At 38.5% G+C, this 22667-nt stretch overlaps 1 protein-coding gene across 3 annotated transcripts in view; it reads left to right on the top strand.

Annotated features, from left to right (window-relative positions):
• The window catches only part of LOC136348127 (protein espinas-like), a 242359-nt gene that overhangs the window by 116065 nt on the left and 103627 nt on the right, over nucleotides 1–22667 (top strand). The window contains exon 1 of one of the 3 annotated variants that reach the window (XM_066298729.1): nucleotides 14022–14247. The exons of the other annotated variants lie outside the window; for them this stretch is intronic. The gene's annotated coding sequence lies outside the window, so the exon portion shown is untranslated. Of the gene's footprint in view, nucleotides 1–14021; nucleotides 14248–22667 lie in introns of those variants that run through there. 3 annotated transcript variants of the gene reach the window in all.

Raw genomic sequence — 22667 nt, 5'->3', positions numbered from 1 at the left:
TGGATAAAAGGGATCCTGAACCAAGAAGAATACCTTAAAATAACGAAAAATGTCATGCTGCCATATGCTCCGGAAGAAATGCCATCAATTTCGAAATATCAACAAGATAATGATCCGAAACATGCACATGGTGCAACAATTCTTTCACCATGAATCGATTTCGGATGTGCCGTGGCCTTCACAGTCACCCGATCTGAACCCTATTGGAAATCTTTGGGCCTCCGAAATCATCCACTTTTGGACTGAGGCAAGTTGGGTTAGATCGTCACATTTTAGCCTCAGAAATTTGTGGTAGCATTTTTTCCGCACCTTTTAGAGACACCCTGTATATAAAATAAGTATACTTTTGGAGATTTGCTCGAGAACGTTCTATTATTTCTTCTATTTTATTTCTCCTAACGACTTGGTCACAACTTTTCCTAACCTTTCGATACGTTGGGTCAGTGACGATTTCATGAAGTTTACTGAGAAGTTGTAGAACTTGCAAAAACTTCATGATGTTAACCAATTGTTGATGCACTCGCTTTGTAGTTAGAATCGCGAGTAATATCCCACTTCAAATGTAAGACATAGACGTGACGTGACTGCTTTCCCGAATAATTCTATTTTAATGGAGATAAGTGAAAACAATGTAAAATGCGTTCAGAACATAATGAATTTTATAAACAAAAATAAAATAACATAAATGCTACTGCCAATTTTTCATAGGAATAATAAAGGCATGAGCTACATGGGGCAAAATGAGGCAAAGTGAGAAAAGGGGCAGAAGAGAGGGTTAACAATAGGACGTTGAATGAAAGACTTACTTGGAGATTGAGATAACCTTTTGTAACATACAGTGTGTCTACTTAAGTTGGAGCATATAGGATTTTTTTTGTTATTAACTTTACAAAAAAAGAGTTATTCGTCATACAAAGTTCTGCATGACCTTAAACCTAAAATTAAATAATCAGACATCACATTTATAAAGTCCTACGTCAGCTTTCTGAAAAATGTGAATTTTAATCAAAGAAATTTTATTATTGTCAGTTTTAATAACGCAAATTTTAACTTTAACTGTGAAGCGATAAAGCATTGGATGCGCAGTAAAGAGGTAGGCGGCTCGAAGGGTATCGGAAAACGTCTTGCACAATTTTATTTCATTTAGTGCGCATGTGTGACGATTTACAGAGCTCTTAACTCGCAGAAAAATGGTCGATTTAGAGAATTTTAAGCCTAAAATTCAACATAAAGTATTGCATGCGCAAGCCGGCGAAATTGTTGCAAATGTGTTGCGTTTGACGAGGCGCGAAGCTGAGCAGAATCAACCGCTGAATTCACTTGGTAACGTTCAAGAACCAGTTGCCATGGCTACTGGTGTGAGTTTTCTAACAATTCGAGAACAAAACAAATCTAACTCGACCCTAAACGGTTTTGATGCCGACGTGCTAAGAAAACTCATTATAAATTTCTACATACAAGAAAAGAAAGAGCCTTATGCATAAGAAGTTTAAAGAAGATTATAATTATTCGGGATATTGTGAAAGTTTAAGAACAATTATACGGTCTGTGGGTTTTAGATGGCGAAAAACGAGAAATAACCGAAAGTTATTAATGGAAAAACCAGACATTCGATTAACGAGATTTGATTATTTGAAAAGTATAATTCAATATCGGAGTGAGGGCCGTCCCATTATTGATATGGAAGAGACCTATTTATAGGGTTTGCATGCGAAAACTCCCACCTCTAACGTTTTAATATATCGAAGTAGAATGCATTTTTTTTTTTTTTTAACAAAAAGTGCCCGAACATTCACGTAATTTTTCGAGATAGCCAACAGTGTTATACAGGGTGTTTAGTAAATGTGTGACAAATCAATACTGAATTTTTGTGAAGAATTAAGCATGATTTTTTTTACATATTTAAATTCTACGTTTTGTTCCGAATTCAACGATGTATACATGTCATAACTCAAATATTATAATTTTTGAAACGTTTACAAACATTTTCCCGATAACTCCAATGGAGGCCTACATAAACCAATTTCTAAAGGGTTTAATCGTCTGCAAAGCAAGAGGTGAAAATGGTTTTATGCCAAATGCGTATTTAAAATTTAAGTTCATTCAGAAATCAGAAGTTTATAAAAAATAAATTGTTAAGTACTGAACATTGAAAATAATTTTTTTTTAATAAAATGAAAAAGGTGAGATTTACATGTAGACAATTGAATTGAAAGTAGTACTGATTTTTGGTGTTAAATATGTATTCGTTGAAAAAATAGGGGGTTTCTATTTAAAAAAATTGAATTTTTTACAATTCTCGATTGATAATTTCGGACTCTTTTTTTGAATACCCTGTATGAAAAAACTTTATTTAATTCACTGATCCAAGGACTGTGAAGCATTTTGGAGAATAGCGCAGAATTTCAGTGCAAAAAACTTAGCCATTTTCGAATTATCAGAAAATACATTCATAACTGAAACCCTAATTTTTTTTTGAAAATTCTAAATATCTCGAAAACCGTAAAAATTCGGTATAGAACGCTATACACGAAAGATATTCATAATAGTCCACGGAATCGAAATTTGTTTTAATATATAGGGTGTTCCATTTAAAATAAGCGAGTTGACATTCATTTCCGGTACGACCGGAAGCGGTATTTTTATGAAAATATTTTTAATCAATAGATCACCTCCATTTGAGAAATGATGCCCAAGTTTCAACTTTTTCCCAGTCATAATGTCCAAGATGCGGATAGTGGCCCATATTCGTTGGACACCCTGTACTTGAACCAACATCAAATTATTTCACACGCAACAGCTCATTTTTGACGGGCATGGAGGCCAGTTTGCGGGTTCGAAAGGCACTAAAGATCAGAAAACGATCATTAATTGCTGATTTACACCTTTAGCACTTTTGACTGGGTCTTACCATATTGATAATTTCTTGACACTGTTTTAAAATATTCGACAGTGCAGATTGATCTCTCCATAGACGTTTTGCAATGTCTTTTTGCTTGTATCCTTCGTAGATGTAGATTTACAATTTGCATAGCTTCAATGTCACCATGTAGTTAATGCTACACACCATCTCGATTGCTTGAATTTTCAACGAATAGCTTAATTTCATGTGTACACTTAAAGTATCTTTCAAGATTTCTGACATTATATGTACAAAATGTCAAAACGTTATTATCATGAATTAATGGTATTGTCATGATTAATTAAAAGAATTTTTAAACAATTGAACTTGTCCACCTGCTAGATCAATATTATTGTCAAAAATGTCAGTTAACTATGACAATTTTTATTTGTTTTCAAATAATAACAAATTTTAGATAATTTTGTCCATGAGGGTATTATCCAGGGCAAAGACGTCTGGCGCCACATAGAAGTAGAGCCAATTAGGGCCCAGCGAGAAGGGACAAAATAGAACTGTCCTTACTTTTCACTTCTGTCCTGGCCTGTACGCCACTGCGTGCTTTTAATATTTTAGCGTCATCCCTTTCTCACCCATAGCTCGCTTCAAACGCTGACTTTGTCATTGCACACGATACCTCACCCGCAAGGTTAATCCGGGCGGGCCGCTCGATTTTTTTTAAGTTTTAAATACAATTTACAAAACATTTGCAAAAAATTTACTACTTTTACACAAAAAAATAATCGATATTTTTCGAATTTTTCATCGAAATCGAATTACTGCCGAATAAACCTGAAAAATTGGCGTCCGTGGATGCAAATTTGGTAAATTGAAGTCGGAAAGGTTTTACACGCAACCTCGTCAAACCTAATTGCAATTTGCCTGTGCCCGTTTGAAAATCTGTGGATTACGTTGGTTGATTATATAACGGAAGACCTAAAATGGACAAAAATTTACAAGCTGACAAGCACAATTAAAAGCCCTTTCAAACGAGGTGCCACTCGGCCTACAGAGCCATTTGAAATTTTGAAACTGGACAAGCTCCTGCAACGAGGGTTGTCTTTGAGAATCATCGTTAAACGCCAACTTGTGCCCCCTCGAAAGCAAAATCGACGTGTTGCGGAAAATTCTAACGTACTTATCGTAATTCAAAACAAGTCGAACGCAAAGGTACACCCTGTATATTACCTGTATGGATCGGACCTTAACGGCCATCTATGTTATACGTACATCTTAGTGGATTGATGATGTGACGTGACTTGGACCTTAGAGGTCCTTGTCCCGAGTGGTCCTGACTCCGTGAGGTCTTTGTCCTCAATGGACAGTGACGATTTCAATTTAGTTCAGGTTAGTGTCAAGTGTGTTTAATCCTTATCGTACACGGAGAGAGAAATTGGTACTGGTTACGTTAATTAATTGATAATTGACCAAGATGAGAGGGGCGGTTCGAGAATGTGGCAAGGGGCAGGTGGAGGTGTCGAAGAGTAACATTAATTAATATTAATATTCAGAGTAGTAATTTTATTTATTTATTTATTTTTATTTATTGTGGGTCACCGAGTGACTACTTGCACGAGCTTCGACTGGCCTACTGCATTCTTATTATTCATAGGATGCGTGTTTGCGTTTGCAAGCAGACTCCCAATCAACATGTTAATTTCAAAGACCATTAAACGGCCTTTTATTTATCTAGTAGCATTTTCAATACAACCTCAGAGCTGGTTCGTTTGGACTGGGACCGACACCTCGTGTTCTGGGTACCGAACATAAACGGACCCACCCTTTGCACAGTTCTTAACTTTCTTCATCCCCAGATTCGTCATTGTTTGATACCGAGAGCCATAACTCTCGCATTAGCCCTCTTAAGTCATGGTCTTGAGGGCCATAATTTAGGATTATCGATAATCTTATATCGGGTTCCACTGGAAGTGCGTCGGGGCAAAGAGGGATGCAAACTTGGGTCGACACATTTATGGCGCTCGATACTGACCGCGTACATATATTTCAATTTCGATTTAGAGCCCTGATGACACAGGGAACACCTTATAACCGCCCTAGGGAAAAAACAGTCAGCTTTCTGACTGACATGCAGGCCGTGGCCGGCGGACCGAAAACGAGCATTTCTTAATTTCAAACTCATATGACCAAACAGTATTTTTCTCCATCATCGTGCTGTTGACAAAGAGTTGATTTTACGGTCCAGTGGCGTCGCTCGGCGCTTCTCGTTTGTTTCGAGCCCGCAGACAGTATTTTGTCTATAATACACGATTGGTAATTGTTTAGGGAACGGGAGGTAAAAAAATAAATTAAAAAAAACCGTTGGTGAGTTGCGGGGGGTCGTAAAACAATTGCTACAAGGTTTCGCTTTTAACGTACCGTTAGTATCACGGTGCCTCGTAAAAATGCTAAATCTAAGCATTAACATCTCATTCTGAGATGCTGCGGTTAACACGCAGATAAATTAGTGTTACACACATTCCGAAGGCAGTTCAACTAAATTATAAATTTTTTTTAAATACCTCGTAAATAGAAGATTAAGGATCAGGTTTATCGAAGCGTTAGCCAATAAACTACATTGTGTACATAAACGACGACGGACGGAGAATTGATAAATATGGCTCAGAGTATCGCTCATATTGGTCAATGCGAAGGGAACATTTCTAATAAAGAGAAGAGAAGATCGATATCTTCATTTCTGTTGTCACGAATCGGTGATCGTTTCTTGCGCGTTCAATTAAAAATTGTTCAGTAAACTCAGATCCCTGTAGCTTTTTCTCTTTCCTGTTGCCGTTCATGCGGCAATTTTGCATCTTCTATTTGTCCATACATGTATATTTAGTTCTCATTAAATTACTTTCACACATTATTATCGTTGTCATTATTCCAGAGTGAAATCCGCGTTGCTGCGCGCGGCGTTGCCTACGCCGCCGTCCGACGCTGCCACGTATCCGAAGCGTAATCTCGAAACAATTAAACATCGACAAGTCGTTCAAAATGGCCGGCTTCAAGAGCGAATTATCGTTTCGACAGTATTAATCGGAAATTGAGCAAAAAAGCTGCTAGACGTGGCAAACAGGCGAGTTAAATTGGTGCTCCGGGATTGAGGAATGTTAAAATGTGTGCACGAAATTTGTTGTAAATTGGCAAAATCTCAATTACGCAGAGTGCAAAAATATCCAACCAAAGTGAATTTATGGATGATATTAATTCCGTACGCGATTTTGCACTTTATGTATCTTAAGTCGTAAGTCCAGATAGGCAGCTTAAATTCTGCCAACATCAGGCCTTGAAAGGATATAATACTTATTAACTCTGATTAAATTAACAAAAAAAAAAAAAAAATCATAATTGAGTTTTTATGTGTGTTTAGCCGGTATGGCGGAGAGGACTGAGATGGAATTCTGCAATGCTAATTAGAATTAGGTCAAGAGTTAAAAATTAAATAGGATAAAATAGCGTAATACATCTAGGACGTCTTCAGATAACGGATAACTGAAAGATTTGTTATCAGGGATTCAGATCGATTTACGTGTAAATTGGATCTTAAGTTTTTGCTTTGATTACAGTGTTAATTGGCAGTCGGTAGATAATTATAAGCAGCACTGAAAGCACTTGTAGTTGCTCGTCATTGTCAATTAAGCACTTATCCTTATACTTTTCATGGGTGTGACAAAGGGAATTTATGAAGCTCCTTTAAATCCATAGAATGTGCAATTTGAGAAATGGATTACGGAGCAACTCTCGTGCAAAACCACTTATATTCCATTGGATAACGATTATTTTCGATCTCTGCCAGAATTTCCAGGTTTTCCGACAACCACCCATGGAAGATCCCGGCCAGTTTCATTTGCACTCGCTGCTGCTGTTCATGGGCTTTGCTTTATCAAACCAGATTACTTTAAAAAAATACAGGGTGCGCCACGAGTAACGCCTCGGAATTTCTTTTTGGCCCACCCTGTATACATGGTGTCCGGAAGTAACGTTAAAATATTTTAGGAGGCGATTCTAGAGGTTAAAACAATAAAAAAAGAGTTCTTATGAACATAAAAATGCCCCTTAAAGGGGCTAGAACCATTCAGAGGAGGACCTCTGAAGATGATTTTTTCGCAACATTCACCTCCTAAAATATTTCAACGTTACTTCCGGACACCCTGTATATACAAGCGAAAAATGGAGAAGTCTAATATCCTGCTCGGGCGACTATGCAATTTCATATTTGTCTTGGGGGGAATTACGTAATTCCCCTGGACAATGTAGTAGTTAGGTGGGTTCTGCTCCCGCGGCTGGTTCCAAACCTTTTGTTTCCGAAGGACCACTCTCGCTTTTGTCAGACCGAAAGAAACTGAGTTGAATTGAATTGCTTGATTGACTTTTTGAATTTGTATATTAACGAAGTTCTTAGCTTAAAGGTGTTGACAAGTGATTGGTGTCTGATGATTTCAAGGGCAAATTTTGACTTTTTGCGAATTGCTAATCTCTGATGAGGTCTAGTGTGGACTGATTAAAAAGTGGGTGGAAGCCTGAACAGTCAGTTCCCACTACCCTTTCCTTGTCACACGGTAACGACCCTTTATTGAATTATTGGAATTAGACGTCCTCCGCGGTACCAGAGATTGGTCCTTTGTTTACCTCTAGTCGGGTTTTTTTTTAAATCACCAGGGTTTACAACCTTTACTACGTCTATGGCTAATTGCAACCAATATCACAGATGTACTGCAGTGGGATTCTTGGAAAATCTTCACAGGGCAAATCCCCTTTCTATCGGCAATGAACTACTTCAAGGGACACCATTATGGGAAAGTTTCCAGGGTTATGATACCTTTTCGTTATAGTTTATTGCCGACATTTGGCATTCCCGAAAAAGTCTGATTGTTTTCAGACAACATTTTTTTATATACAAGGCTGGGCGAAAGTCCGGAATAAAATTAATATCGACGAGCTACTTCAAAAAACGCCGAAACGCATGAATTGATTTCGAGTTGTACGCACTTTTTGGCATTAAAACGAAATGTTTTCCTTCAACCCCTTAGCTGCCACCTCATCCAACTTTTTGTTTATATGGCAATATGGGTCATGGGAGGGTTCGTTGAAAAGCTCATGGAAAATGCACACCATTTTTTTCTTTTCGTTATCTGGTTATTAAAAAATTAAAAAAAAAAACTTTTAAAAACAAAAAAAATACAAATACCTCGTCAGTCCTATTTGCGGGTTACTTAGCGTGGCAGATCCTGAAAATGTCTTTCACCCACCTCTTGGTACACTCCCAGACAATGGTAAACCCCAATAAAAATCTGTATCGCTACGCTGTCTGTAAGTCTGAATGAGTTTCTATTTTACATTGGTAAAATAAATAAACAAGTAAAGTGATATTCAGTATATCAAGATGTACGTCAAAAGGCGAAAAAATTGCTGCATTTTTGTATCAAATTTATTGCCTCGCTAAACAATACTTTTTTTATTTCGATTTAAAGCATGAGCAAATCGACATTAATGTTCACTGGGGTTTACCAAAGCATGGGAGCATGCCAAGCGGAGAGTGGAGGGCATCTTCAGCATCTGCCACGTTAACCGCTTATGGACAAGACTAAGAAGGTATTTCACATTTTTTTGTTTCTGAGTTTTTTTTATTTTATTTGCTAATAACCGCATAACGAAGAGGAAAAAGGGTATGGTAAGATTCCATTTTCCCGAACTCTTCAACGGGCCTTCGCATGACATATACAGGGTGTCCCGAAAATAGGTGGCATCATTTTAATCAACAATAGAACGCCTAAAGAGCAACATTTTTGCGCAAGAGGTATAGTTTTTCAGTTCAATTCATGAAAAGATTTATTGCAATTCCGTCACCCGCCTATGGCATCTAAAATTGCATTTATCCTATTTCGGATCCTTCGCATAGAGACTTAGCAAATTTGCTGCCTGCTTTCTGATGTGCGAATAATCAGTGAACACTTACAGCTAAGTAGGAGGGGTAACTGGGATTTTAGGTTATTTACTGTTAAAAATAATTAAAATTTTTGACTTACCTACAAAAGAGGTTGAATTAAGTGTTCAAAAGGTCTTCCGTTATTGTCGGAAATCATGAGTATATTTAGTGGAAATTGGGATTAACAACACAAGAACGCACTAACCGACCGACTTTACCTATAAACGGCAGAATCACTACTGCAGCACGAGCATCGTGGAGGATTACAAGAAATATTTCCCTTTTTACATACACCTCAATCAGCCTGGTGCGTACCCAGCATGAGTCAACCCATGCCGAAATTATTATTTATCTATTACCATTTAGATTCGAGTTTGCACATTAATTTGTAATTTAACAAATCCAACAATTATTCTCAGAGCATAATTTTATTCGCCGTTGAAAATTTTCTTCCACCCTCAGTAACGTTTCCCTATCACTTCGAATCATTCTGGCGGCATTTTCAGCGCGTCCTCATAGTCCCTCAATTGTATCAAAATACGCTAGCTGTTTCATATGGCCCCATAAATAAAAATCGCAAGGAGTTAAATCTGAGGATCCGGCGGGCCACGCAACAGAACCATTTCGACCAATCCACCTAGTGGGAAAGTGCTCATTTAACCATTCTCGCACAATTCGGGCGTTATGGCAAGGAGCACCATCATCAAAATACCACATGTTTCCACGAATTTCCAGCGGAACATCTTTCGATAAATGATTAAGCTCGTTATTTAGAAACTGTAAATAACTTCTGCCATCTAATCGATCTGGTAAAAAGGGTCGATGAGCCGACCGTTTATTATTCCAGCCCATACGTTTATTGAAAATCTCTCTTGAGAATTGCGAGGCCTTATACCATGGGGATTTTCATCTATCCAAATGTGAGTGTTGTGCATATTAAATACTCTTTACCTGGTGAATCCTGCTTCATCGGTGGCTAAAGCATAGTTAAGGAAGTTTGGAACCCGTCTTAGTTTCCTTAAAACCCAGTTGCAGAAACCCTGTCGATGATGATAATCCTGCGGTTTTAAACACCGAACTTTTGGTATATGGTATGGGTGTAATTGTTGTTGTTTTAAAGTCCTTCAAATCGAACTTTTTTTATTTATTATTTTTTTTAAATTTAATTACTTGTAGAAATACAATCTGTCACAATAAAGGTAAAAATACATTGGACATTCAATATCTCTGCTGGCAATTACAAATTATAGTACTAAGTGGTGTAGTAAAAGGACCAACATTTCAGTCCCTTACTTGGTTGAATCTATGTGGCAAATCTAGAGGGTTGAACCTCGTCAACCTGGTTGTATATCTTGCTGGGTCCAGTAAGTTTATGGCTAAGTGATTTGGGTGGTGATCTAATCTTCGCACGTGGTTATCTGAGTAGCTCTCTATTTCTTCTCGGACTGTTTTGATTGAGAGGTCGGAGTGAATTGTATTGTTGCTAACATACCATGGTGCATTAACAAGCATTCGTAACGTCTTAGATTGAAAACGTTGTAAAATTTCGATATTAGAGTTGCTGGCGGTTCCCCATAGCTGGATACCATGGGTCCACACGGGCTTGATGATGGTTTTATAAATTAGCACTTTGTTCTCTAGTGATACTTAATGATGGTACCCCAGTAGCCAGGTAAGTTTTTTGTTTTGAGATTTAGTTGAGTTCTTTTGGTCTTGATGTGCTTCTTCCAGGTTAGCCTCCTATCGAGGTGTATTCCTAGGTATTTCACTGATTCTGCCTAGGGAATTTCCACGTTGTTTATCTTCACTGGCGGGCAGGTATCTCTTGTTTTCATTAATCTTTATCTTCCACTTAGTTAGCCAGGATTCTAGTTGTGAAAGATAGTCTTGTGTGAGGTCAGTAGCAGTTCGCGGGTCAGGACTGCTAACTAGAAACGCAGTATCGTCTGCAAATGTTGATAACATACCATGTTGGCTGTGTACTGTATCTGCTGTATGTAGGGAGTACAAGAATGGACCCAGGACTGAACCTTGGGGAACCCCTGCATGTAGGTCATATAAGGTCGACCAGGCGTCTTCGACTTAGACATAAAATGTGCGATTATTCAAGTAGGAGTTAAGTATGTTAAAGTGTTTTGGTATGGATTTCTTGATCTTGTAAACCAGGCCCTTGTGCCACACTTTATCAAATGCCTGCTTAATACCTAAAAAGATACCTGAGCAATATTCCTTATTTTAAAGTGCCTCGTACATTTTGTGTGTCACTCTATGGACTTGTTCTATGGTTGCATGTCCTTCCCTGAATCCGAATTGGTGATCGGGAATGATATTGATCTCCTGGAAGTCGAACTTTTTGACGCATTGTGCTCCATTGCCAGTCTACGAGTGCGACTTCCAGGATTATTTCCAACACTTTCCAAAATTTCATTTTCAACATTTCCGAAACGATTGGGCCGTTGTCCGCCGCGATCTTGTTATGCACCTGCACAGGTTCCACTATTTCGAAGTCCTCGAGTAACACGAACAAACGTGCGCCTATGGGGTGTGGGACGATCCGGGAAACGACGTGTTTAAATCCTACGAGTTCGATTAGAATTTCCACGAGTTTCCCCATAAGCTGACACCGTATCGGTGTATTCATTATTCGTAAAACGTGGCACTTCACACGAAAATTTCTCAATACCATCAATTTCCGCAGGCTGATAGCGTGAGGTACTTGGGAATGCACCTCGATCGGAGGCTGACGTGGAGAAAGCACATACACACCAAAAGGGTCCAATTGAATGGAATTATCAGGAATTTGGCCTGGCTCCTGGGCTGCCGCTCTCAACTAGGACTAAGCAACAAAGTCCTAATCTATAAATGTATTGTCAAGCCAGTTTGGACTTATGGTGTCCAGCTTTGGGGAACCGCTAGCAACTCGAATATAGAGATTCTGCAGCGATTCCAGTCAAAGACTCTGCGCATGCTAGCGGGAGCCCCCTGGTACGTGAGCAACCTTACTTTGCATAACGACCTCAAAATGGCAACCGTGAGAGAGGAAATCCGGAGACAGGCCAGAAGATACATGATCCGGCTAAACAATCATCCCAAGCACCTTGCGCTGAATCTCTTAGACTCCTCTCGATATTCCAGTGGATTGAACAGATTCAACCCACTGGAACTTAGCGACAGGTTCGGCACCTAATGGGAGGAGGACCGAGATGTCGGTCACCCTTCAATCATTTATATTTTGTTTTGTTCTTTGTAAGTTCATATATAAAAGTTGCTGAATGTCCTTGTAATTAATATGTGACAGATTGTAACATGATTAAAATATAAAAAAAAAAAAAATACCATCAATGGTAACCAATGCAAGACTTGCGAAGCACCTTGACTCACGGTTAGCAAAAAAACATCAACAAAATATCCAGGGTGTACTTGGATTTTTTTTAATCCATAAGCGGTGCCATAGAGTGGTTTTAGTAGGTAAAAGACCGGAGGCAAATGTGAGTTAAAAACAACTTATTTGACGAAAGTCGGTACTATTGACGAGTTCTGTTATTTGCTGCAATTACGGCACTTATTTCAGGGGCACCCTGTATTTTCATTAAAAAAAAAATGGCAGCGTTGCAGCTAAGGAGTGGAGGGAAAACTGGTCATTTTGCTGCCAGAAAATGCGTACAACTCAAAATCAGCTCACGTGTTTCAGAGATTTTTTTAAGTCATCCATTGAAGAGATACGAGTTCCGTTCCGGACTTTCGCCCCACCCTGTATTATGTCCTATAATTCGAGTTCACGAAGCGTCCAGCCTTGTTCCACTATCGCAGTCTATGAACGCAGTAACATCTATAAACTCGCTTTATGGATCGTATGATCACCTCAACATTCCGGTGTAATTATTTTACGGTATTATTATCATTTTCAACTATTTCTGTGCAATCTCTTATTGGCATTTACTGGTCGTAAACGTAATGTGCCACCTGGATGGTTCGAGATTTACGTGAATATAGAGAAAATCGCGAGACTCAAATCCGGGCGACCAACGAACTGGCCAGGGGGGACGAATTCTACCTCCATTACACCTAAATGAACGTCATTAAATGTGGCAACCTTGAAAAAACGTCCAGATTGTTTTACAGCGATTTTCGAGCCGAATTAGTTCTTTCTTTTCTTTTATACAAACTTGGAAGCAGGTAAACAGGCAAATTAACAAGCTATAAAAGGCAGCGGCGGCGGCCAAAACTGCATTAACAGCTTCAATTTTTTTTTGCTGCCGCTGAGCGCTATCAGCAGCTTCAGGTGCGAGCTAGGGTTTTTGCCAAAAATAAATAAATAACCGACCCGCGAAGATGCGATCGTTGCTTGGACGCCTCTGAGCTTGAGGCACCTCAAGAACACCAGCCTATTTTTAAAAGAGCAACCGATTAATCCCAGTCGTGGGACCCGACCTGAGCAGTTCATTTTACCGAATTGTATCTCGTTGGTTTGACTCAGCCCCTAATGACGATATAACTTTTAAGCTGAAATTTAATGTCTCGATTTAGTGATTATACATAATACCTGACCCACGAGGGACGACGATCACGTGACAAATGTGCTGAGTTACCTGCGTACAATTCTTAGTTCGTAGGGATTCTAATTGTTACGTACGTAACGACCATCTCTATCGGACGGAGTGCGCGCCAGAGTTTCAGTACATGGTGATACAGTTCCCATCCTGCTCCCCCCCCCCCTCTATCAGTCCTCTCCTCAAATAGTGGTTAAATTGAGCGGACAGAGCTTGGAGTTGTCCGCTGATATCTGACGCTTATCGGCTTCATCGTCCTCCTACAAAGTTACATTGGCCAGCGATGCCATTAGAAGACAACACGCCAGAAGTGTTCCATGCCCCTAAATGTCTCGCAGCGTCGTCTCTAAATTTTCCATTTTTGGGCCACGCTACTTTAGTCCTGTGAAAGTTTGGGATTCCCACAACTCGACGCAGCTCACTCTTTTGCCTCTCACCCGCATAGAGGCTCCGAGGAATCGTGACTGGCTTGCTGGACTTTCGTCGATCGTTCAATGGTCGGCAATTTTCCGGGAGCAGATTTTCGTGACACCCCGCAATTTCGCCCCAAACCCAGCAACAATGCACGCGGATAGTCTTTTGTTTGTTTGGCGTAAGGGTACTGGTACTACATATTTACTCGTATCGCGGCATCGGCAGGCAAAGTCAAAGGAGGCGTCTCTCAGGTGGCTATCGCCATCGTGGCGTGCCATGGCTCTCGCTTGTCAGTCGATTCGGTACCACCAACCGCTCCTATGGTACTGCCTCGCGACGGGCGATTGTTTTGCGTTCGGGTTCACATTTACGTGATAAGGGTGCGTTTCTATAAAGTGCGGTCTTTTCAAAATGTACTGAAAATTGGATGTAATAGGTGGCGCTAGCTGATATAACAGGTGGGCTCGACGCCGGCATTGGTGGAAATGTAGCAGGTGCACTGAGGGCACTGTTAGACGGCGCGTACACGACGATTAACTAGTTACTTTTTGTCCCTAAAAATTGTTGGTGCGAGCTCGTAGGCCGACGTTCATTTCAGCAGAGATGACAAGTGGGTGATGGGGGCCCCTTTGCTCGATCGAACTGTCACCGCGAACCGAACTAAACGTGAATTAACGTTACAATTCCCAAGTCGAAGAGGTTAGATATGTGACGCGTGAAACTTGCAGAATTCGGAAAAATGAAAAGGAAAGTTATCCAAACGCAAAGTGTCGAAGTTTCGAACATTTTTTCTCTTTTTTCTCTGCGGCTTCAATTATTTTTGGAGTAATCCGAGTCGAATTTTAAGCGTATAGGTAGCTTTATGACGTACTCAATTGGGCTTTGCACATTACGCTGGGAACCCCGTGCGGTTATCTGGCGCCCTTTTACTGCCTCCATCTTTTTTATTCTATAACTGACAGCAAATTTCGTCGGGCTCGAAATGCTCGTTCAGTCTAAAATCGTGTCTGGCGCCTGCATTTCTTACGCACAGTATGTGTCTAACCATTTCCAAATTACTTTCCAAAACAGCGCGCAACGCACGTTCTTTTCCTACAGAGAGTTGATAGAAAATGGAGCTTTCCTCCCTAGCTATTCCGAAAACGCAATAGTGACGTGTGTAATAATGAACGCGAGTGCCAGTTTTACTCCCGCTGCTCTTTGACTGGTTTACTGGTGTGGCGACTAGCACATGCTTCGATTTTTTATACAGCACAACATCGGCTACGTACACGTTCGTATGAACTTTTCCCCTGTATTTTTTTTTGGAGCTTTGCCTCCTCATTTTTTCCGATTCAAACCTGATTCACCTCGTATAATGTTTGTCATCCACTAAGTTTCATTTTTGATCGATGCATGTCTCCGAGCAGGTCGTTGAGCATTAGCCACAGGCAACTTGGCAGAGTTCCTGCCAATGTTGATTAAGGTGCCCCCCCCCCCCCTCCTCCCTTTACTAGAACCTGATGAAGGGAGGTCCCAACAAGAATTCACATCTTCACGGATAGAGGAGAATACACGCATCGGCTTACATCTCCGGTTACAAATGCCACCACAATTCATTCAAATGCCTTTACGCGTGGTCGATATCAATTTCGCTGTCATAACATATTCTCCAACTTGTACCACATAATATTGTGTGAAACCACAGCTACTGCATACGGCACTTCCTAGATGTTATCGCGTTTCTTGAAACTCGACCTTCTCCATTACCCTGAAACGAATCGCAGTATTGAAGAGTTTTTTTTTACTTTTTTTTTTCTTTTTTTTTTTTTTTTTACAAGATACCAATCATTAATCAAGTCCCTCTGAAATATCTAAACAACAGTTCAACGCACTAAATGTTTACAACGCGTACCTTCATAAAAATCCCCATAAACGTCGTAGTTCGAGCAAACGGAAGGGAATCCAGCCGTTTTTGCTCTACCTCTCTAAGGAAGCCAATCTTTCAGCCAATAAAAACCAGATTTATCGATTTGAAATTGAAATTTCCGACTCCGGTTTCTTCGGCTCGGCAGTCGAATTAGAATCGGATGGGAATTAAGTTCCTTTCTCTAATGAGTCTATTTGGAGCTAATGCTCTGCCTGCCGTTTTTAAATCGGTGCAAAGGCTGGAAAAACTCGTTATTGCTGACTGTCAACGAATCTGTTTGACTAGTCATCACTGAATCGATTAGTAATACACCTCTAGTCCCCTGGTCGTGTATGATTTTAGTCAGACCAAATTCGCATCCCTCAAGGCAAGCGGTGTGAAGGGCACATGTCACCAGTTGAGCATGGTGTCTCCACAGGGTTATTCACACCATGCCACACCGAGTGTCGCGGTTGAAGTATTTAACATTTTGATTTTTTTGCGCCGGATAGAGCTCAAATTCAGATACGTTCTAAAATTATTTTTCTTCAATACGGGGGATTATAGATAAGTGAAAAGTTTTAAAGTTTTTTTTTATTATTATTTTTTTTTTTAATGAAATATTCGATATACTAGTACCGCCTCAGGTTCTTTTAAAAAATAAAAGTAAGTTTGGTTCAGATTTAACTGCCCCGAACCTCAAGGATTTTGAAATAATGAGGTTTTGAAAAAATGTGGTGCAAGCTTAAAAACTCTGCTTTAAAAAGAGTTTAAATTGGAGTAAGCCGCAGTTCATACCAAGCCTTAGACATGAGGCATGTTCCACGTTGTAGCCAGGAGAATTTGGATATCCTATACAGTATGGAGAAAAAACAAGTTAAAAAATGTATTTATTTTGAAGAATGGTAACCCGCTTAAGTTAAATTGAACACACCAGATTTGACTGCTCGGAGCAACAGATGGAGATGCTACCAATCGAAAACTAATATACTTTCCAATGCTTAAATGAACAAGTTTCTTCAAAAATTAAGATTAAAAAAAAAGTAGAAAATCTTATAAATTTTTGTACCAGTTGCCATGGTTACATCTAAAATCTCAATATAAAAATTCACGTCTGTGCGTTTTTGTTTAAACATTTTTTTTTTATTTATGACATTTTCAATACTATTTGCATAACACAAGGCAAAGAATAGTATTTATGTTTTGGAAGTATTCTTGATACACTCGACAGACTTCTATTGGTATTTTGACATTGCATTAATTTATACTTGGGGAATGCCATCAAAATACTTCACTCCCATCACAAGTATATGCTAAAAGATTTCCTAACTCAAAGTCGTCTACAGAATTCGGCTTCCAAGCAGTTGTTAAATAATTTCAAAGAAACTGGAAGTGTGGATTAGAACCGAACCGTTAGAAACAAACCTGTAACAGGTGCAGAAGAAAATAAATTTGATGTGTTTGATGCTGTTACCGGAAATCCTCATATTAGCCGAACGCAGATTGTTCAATACACCTATGTAAGTCGGTCGAGTGTATCAAGAACACTTCGAAAACGTAAATACCATTCGTGTTCTGCAAATAGTATTGAAAACGTCATAAACAAAAAAATATCGAAAACAAGAACACGCAGACGTGAATTTTTATGTTGAGATTTTAGATGTAACCATGGCAACTGGTACAAAAATTTATAAGATTTTCAATTTTTTTTTTAATTTTAATTTTTGAAAAACTTGTATGTTTAGGAATAGGAGAGTATAGTATACTAGTTTTCGGTTGGTAGTATCTCTATCTGCAAGCAATCAAATCTGGTGTGTTCCATTTAAATTAAGTAGGTCAACATTCTTCAGAGTAAATACACTTTTCAACTTATTTTTTATGCATACTGTATAATATATCCAAGTTTTCACGGCTACAGCATGAAATATGTTTCATGTCTAAGGCTTGGAACGAACGTTGGCTTGCTCCAGTTTAAATTTTTCCTTAAAGCAGAGTTTTTGAATTAGCACCACATTTCTACAGAACCTCGATCATTTTCTCATCCCATTGTTTTGAAATCCTTAATTGGATTGGGGTAGCTAAATCTGAACGAAACTTACGCCTATTTATTAACAAAATCTAAAACGGCACTAATACACTGGGTATTTCATTAAAAAGAAAACATAACTTTGGTGTTTCCCACTTACCTAGTTACAACCCCCCCGCGTGAAGGAAAATTTATTTTTTTCATATTTATTTTATATTTTGTTATTTATTTTTTGAATTTTAAGTTCTAAACAACGCAAAAAAATATTAATTCCTTTAGCCGCAATATTCCGCTCAGCGCCACCCGGATAGTCCTCTGTGTTTGCCATCGGGATACGTACATGGATAACTCTGCCAACTCCGGGTAAATGGAAAATGCTTTTCAGAAATGCCAATTACAAGCGATCAAGAAAACTAACAATTACAAAATTTTACGAAAAAACATTTAAGTATAAATGTTGAATCACTTACCTGATGAACATTCGTGCCAAAGCTGTCCCGAACTGGAACTGACCACTTTGATACGTACGACCACCGGTCCCCATCCCCAGAACTCGAATCCGGTCCGCGAGACGGCTTGGTCAAAATCCCGAACTCAATCAAGAGGAACGTTTCTTCTTCTTCTTCAACTGCAAAGTACCAGGTTGTGTCCGTTCAACAGATACCTCACCCTTTTTACTTCAATTCAGGAGTTTCTTGATTAATGGTCCAAACCATCTTGATAGCGGCATATTCTCTTAACACATCAACATATTGTTTACTTACCCGCCTGCCTAGTGAGCGTAAATATCATCAGGCTGAAACAAACGAATGGATCGGCGTAAGTTTAAATTAACGGACAGTCCATTCGTAGCAACTGTAGCAACAGCACAATATTTCTACGTATAATTGGCCATTCATTTGAGAAAACTGATCAACCACACACGTCCAACTAAAAGCGCAATTTACCAGATTTATGGAGAGATGTCACCAATAGAGAGATTTTTCATTATAGCCGATTGCATTGGGTAAAGTGAGTAAAATTGATACAAGAGGTAAAACTGTGAAAATATTAATTTTTCTATAATATTTATATACTGTTAATTATTAGCACCCTGGCAGACAAATTCCCTTTAAAAAGATCAATTTTGAAGTTGATAAATGAATGGACTTGAACGTAGTTCTTAAAGAATAAACGAAGTTAATTTACGAGAAGGTGATTAGTTCCTTATGGCTGAATGATCGTAAATCAAAATCTAATTGATTTAGTATCACCCGGCGCGCCCTAAAAAAACACTCTGGAAATGTAAGTGCTTAAAGGCACGCAACGCAGGATCGAACCTGAATTCCGGAGAGAATTTTCGTATACGTTGTACAGGGGCTCAAAAAAGTATTTGCACCCTAATATTTCTAATATACAGGGTGTTTCAGGATAGTATGTCATAGATTTGAGGGGTGATTCTACGAGCGATTTTGAGAAAAAAAGTTTATAGGAACCCAGATGCGTTTTCGCTTTCTGTCTTAAATACAGGGCGTTATATGTATATATATAAGTTCGCTATATATATATATATATATATATATTTTTTTTTTTTTATAAGTTCGGACCTGCATTAAATATTTTTATTAATTCCCGGAGAAGTACGGCTTGGACGCGCTGACTATGATACGGGTACAATAAAAAATCATGTAGAATTCTCCAAACCGGAACGTGCGACATACTCAATTGATTTCCAATTTTTCTAGTACTCAGTTCAGGATTTTCTTCTACTAAATTTATAACTTCTTCGATTTCTGGAGCCCGAACAGTTTGAGGGGCACCCTTTAAACGGTCGTTAGGTTGAAAAGCACCAGTTTTCCATCATTTCCTATCGACGTCGGAAAATGTACGTCTCTCTGGCGCGACCCTGTCTGGGAAGCGTTCTTGATGTAATCGGGCAGCTTCTACTGCGTAGCCATCAGCGAGACCATGGATGAAATGGACATCTGCCAATTCCGTATTAGTAAAATTAACCATTTGGTGTTGAAACTAACCGTAAATACAGACGCAATTTAAGACAAAAAGCGAAAACTGTCAAAGTGAATAACCAACAAATTATTACCCCTTGAAGTCAATCTACTAAATAATTTTAAAATCCGGTTTTCAATACAGTAAGAATGTATGAAAATGCGTAATGTTACGAAAAAAATTAAAGAGACCATTTTTTAACAAAACAAACTAGAATTAAGAAAACGATTTTTATTTTTCGAAAAGCCAGAGGCGTAACATATGTTTAACAAAAAATAATCACGGTCATAGCCTTGGGGGCGCCACTGTTTCCATTTAAACATTCGTTTTTCTCCTAAAAGATGTGTTTCTACACCTAACTTACGCCCATCAAGGTTAATAAAAATCTTTAATGCAGGTCCGGACTTATTAAAAAAATATAGCAAATCTTATCACCCTGTATTTCAGACAGAAAGCGAAAACGGACCTAAGTTCATACGAACTTTTTTTCTCAAAATCGCTCGTGGAATCACCCCTTGAATTTATGACATACTGTTCTGAAACACCCTGTATAAGAACACTGTGAAAACCTATTGTCATTTGTAATATCATATTAAATGAGGTTTAACTAGAATACGAATAATTCATGATAAATATCGTGATAAAATTGTGGGTCTACAAGGTTATAATCAAAAACGTTCAAAATGCACCCCAAACAGGTGTTTGCACCCTGACGTTTACTTGCAAAATCGTCTCGACTAGTTTTTTGTATGGATAGGAATTTTTGTTTTTTATTAAATTTAAATATAACTTTGTTAGCTAGTTAAAACTTAAAAAACATGATTTTCCTAGCTGATAGTACAACAAAGAGTCGAATTCAAACGTGGATTTATTTGGACGCTTAGACGGACGTTTATTTAAATTTCTTAAAAACTTCTTTAACCGATGGTTTCTCAGCTCTTATGCAAAGTTCTTTAAGAAACATTTTGAAATTTAACGCAATTATCTTAATACTTTTAAGTATCCATTAAGCGTATTCGTCAAAATTTACCCATTTATTACCTTAAGATAGTTCTAAAAAAAAATAAAAAATTATCGTAAATAAATCATAAAATATTTATTTATTATGTTCAAAACGAAAACCACCATTCTGAATACACCTAGGTGCTGCATACCTTATGGCTGTTATGGTGATACCGAGTCGCATTTCTCGTTGGTAGCTTGATTAATTCCGGCGATTAAACGGTTTCTATTTTGTATCTTCTTCATACACCAGCGATTTCATGGGACCCTGTACAAACAAATCAACGGGCGTAAGGTCAGGAGACCCGGCAGGCCAGAGAACGAACTCATTTCGCCCAATCTAGTGATTAGGAAACACTCGATTTAGATATTCACATGCCCTTCGTCGGTGATGGACAGAACAGGCATTGCGTTAAAAGATCATATCTCAATAATCCAAGGGTAAATCCTCTAGCAAAGCAGGCAGACTTTCTTGCAGGAAAGCTAAATAGTTTTCTCCATTTTAATTCTGTGGTAATGTGTGCCCTCCAATGAAACGATCAGCGATAACTTCACCCCCACGCGTTAACGTTAAACTTATGTCGAAGGGAAATCTGTCTTTTCACATGAGGAATGCAACTCTTGTTACACCAATAATGCAAATTATGGTAGGCTGTAATGCCTTCTTTAGTAAATTTCGACTCATCTGTCCAGACTTTTCAAATTGAGGTGTCGCCCTCCCTCACCACTTTCCTAACACCAGTTGTTGGATCTGCTGCAAGGGCAAGAAGGGCTTGCTCTTCTTCAGGTCTATTACGATTGACGATGGAATCTCGATTGCGGCAAATTGATCCAGTTTCTCTAATGCCACGATGGGTTCGGCTAAATACGTCTGCATGTGGAGTTCGACAGTTCGAGAAACTCTGTTGATAGAACCGCCTAGGTGCCTCAACATTACCATCAGTTTTTCCATAACAATAAATAATATCAGCGCATTCCTCGTTGGTAAAAGATGTCAATTTGCGTAATTTAAATTTAAGACTTTAAACGTAAAAATTATTGTTATGGAACACGCTGATTAAAGAATAACAATTTACTATTGGTAAAATCAATTGCAATAATGTCCAATGACGTTCTACAATCACAGTCAGCTAAAAGGTCCGTTTATTCTTATGTTTTTGTTTTTTGTTACATTTGGAAGAATAAAATATTATTTTACATTGTTAAGTGTTATTCAATGCGAATATCCAGACTTTCTTAAAAATTTATAATTTTTTATTATTATTATTATTTTTATTATTATATAAGTATAAAAAATGATAAAAAACCAAAAACTTCGAAAATCGTGAAAAATCATTGTAAGGTAATAAATGACTAGCCTAAGTTTTGGCGCATGCGCTTGGTGGGTTCTTAAAATTATTAAAATTAATTGCTCTGATTTTTAACATGTGTCTTAAGAAACTTTCCATAAGAGCTGAAGAACTAGTGCCTAAGGAAATTTGAATAAACATACACCTAAGCGTTCAAACAAAATCCATGTTAGAATTCGAATCTTTGCTGAATTACCAGCTAGGGAAATCATGTTTATGAAGTTCTGGGTGAGTAACAAAGCCATTTTGGATTTTATGGCTTAAATAATTGAAAAAATCTATTCAAACATGACAGAAAAGTTTATTGTGGTAAAAAGGTTTGTTCTTCTGCAATTCGTTAATTGTAGGAAAGCACGGTCAAATTGAAAAGTATTAAAAACTTAATTGTCAGGAAAACTATAACACTTGGTACATAGATAGATGTAAGGTCCGTGGCTGGAAAGTGGGGAAAAAAACGATACAAATTCTCGAAGCCCAAAAACGGAATCCCTGACACGACCCGGTGTCAACACCTCGAACCGATCCCCTCTTCATGAGAGAACCGATAGGATGGGAGAGCCTTCCGCTCTTTTGCTCACGGGTACCAAACCCTTAATCACTTTCCTCACCTACGCTAAAGGAACTTGT

Source organism: Euwallacea fornicatus, chromosome 31 (genome assembly GCF_040115645.1).
Source record: "Euwallacea fornicatus isolate EFF26 chromosome 31, ASM4011564v1, whole genome shotgun sequence".
In the NCBI taxonomy this organism is placed as follows: Eukaryota; Metazoa; Arthropoda; class Insecta; order Coleoptera; family Curculionidae; genus Euwallacea; species Euwallacea fornicatus.
This window is presented reverse-complemented; position numbering and strand designations above follow the sequence as displayed.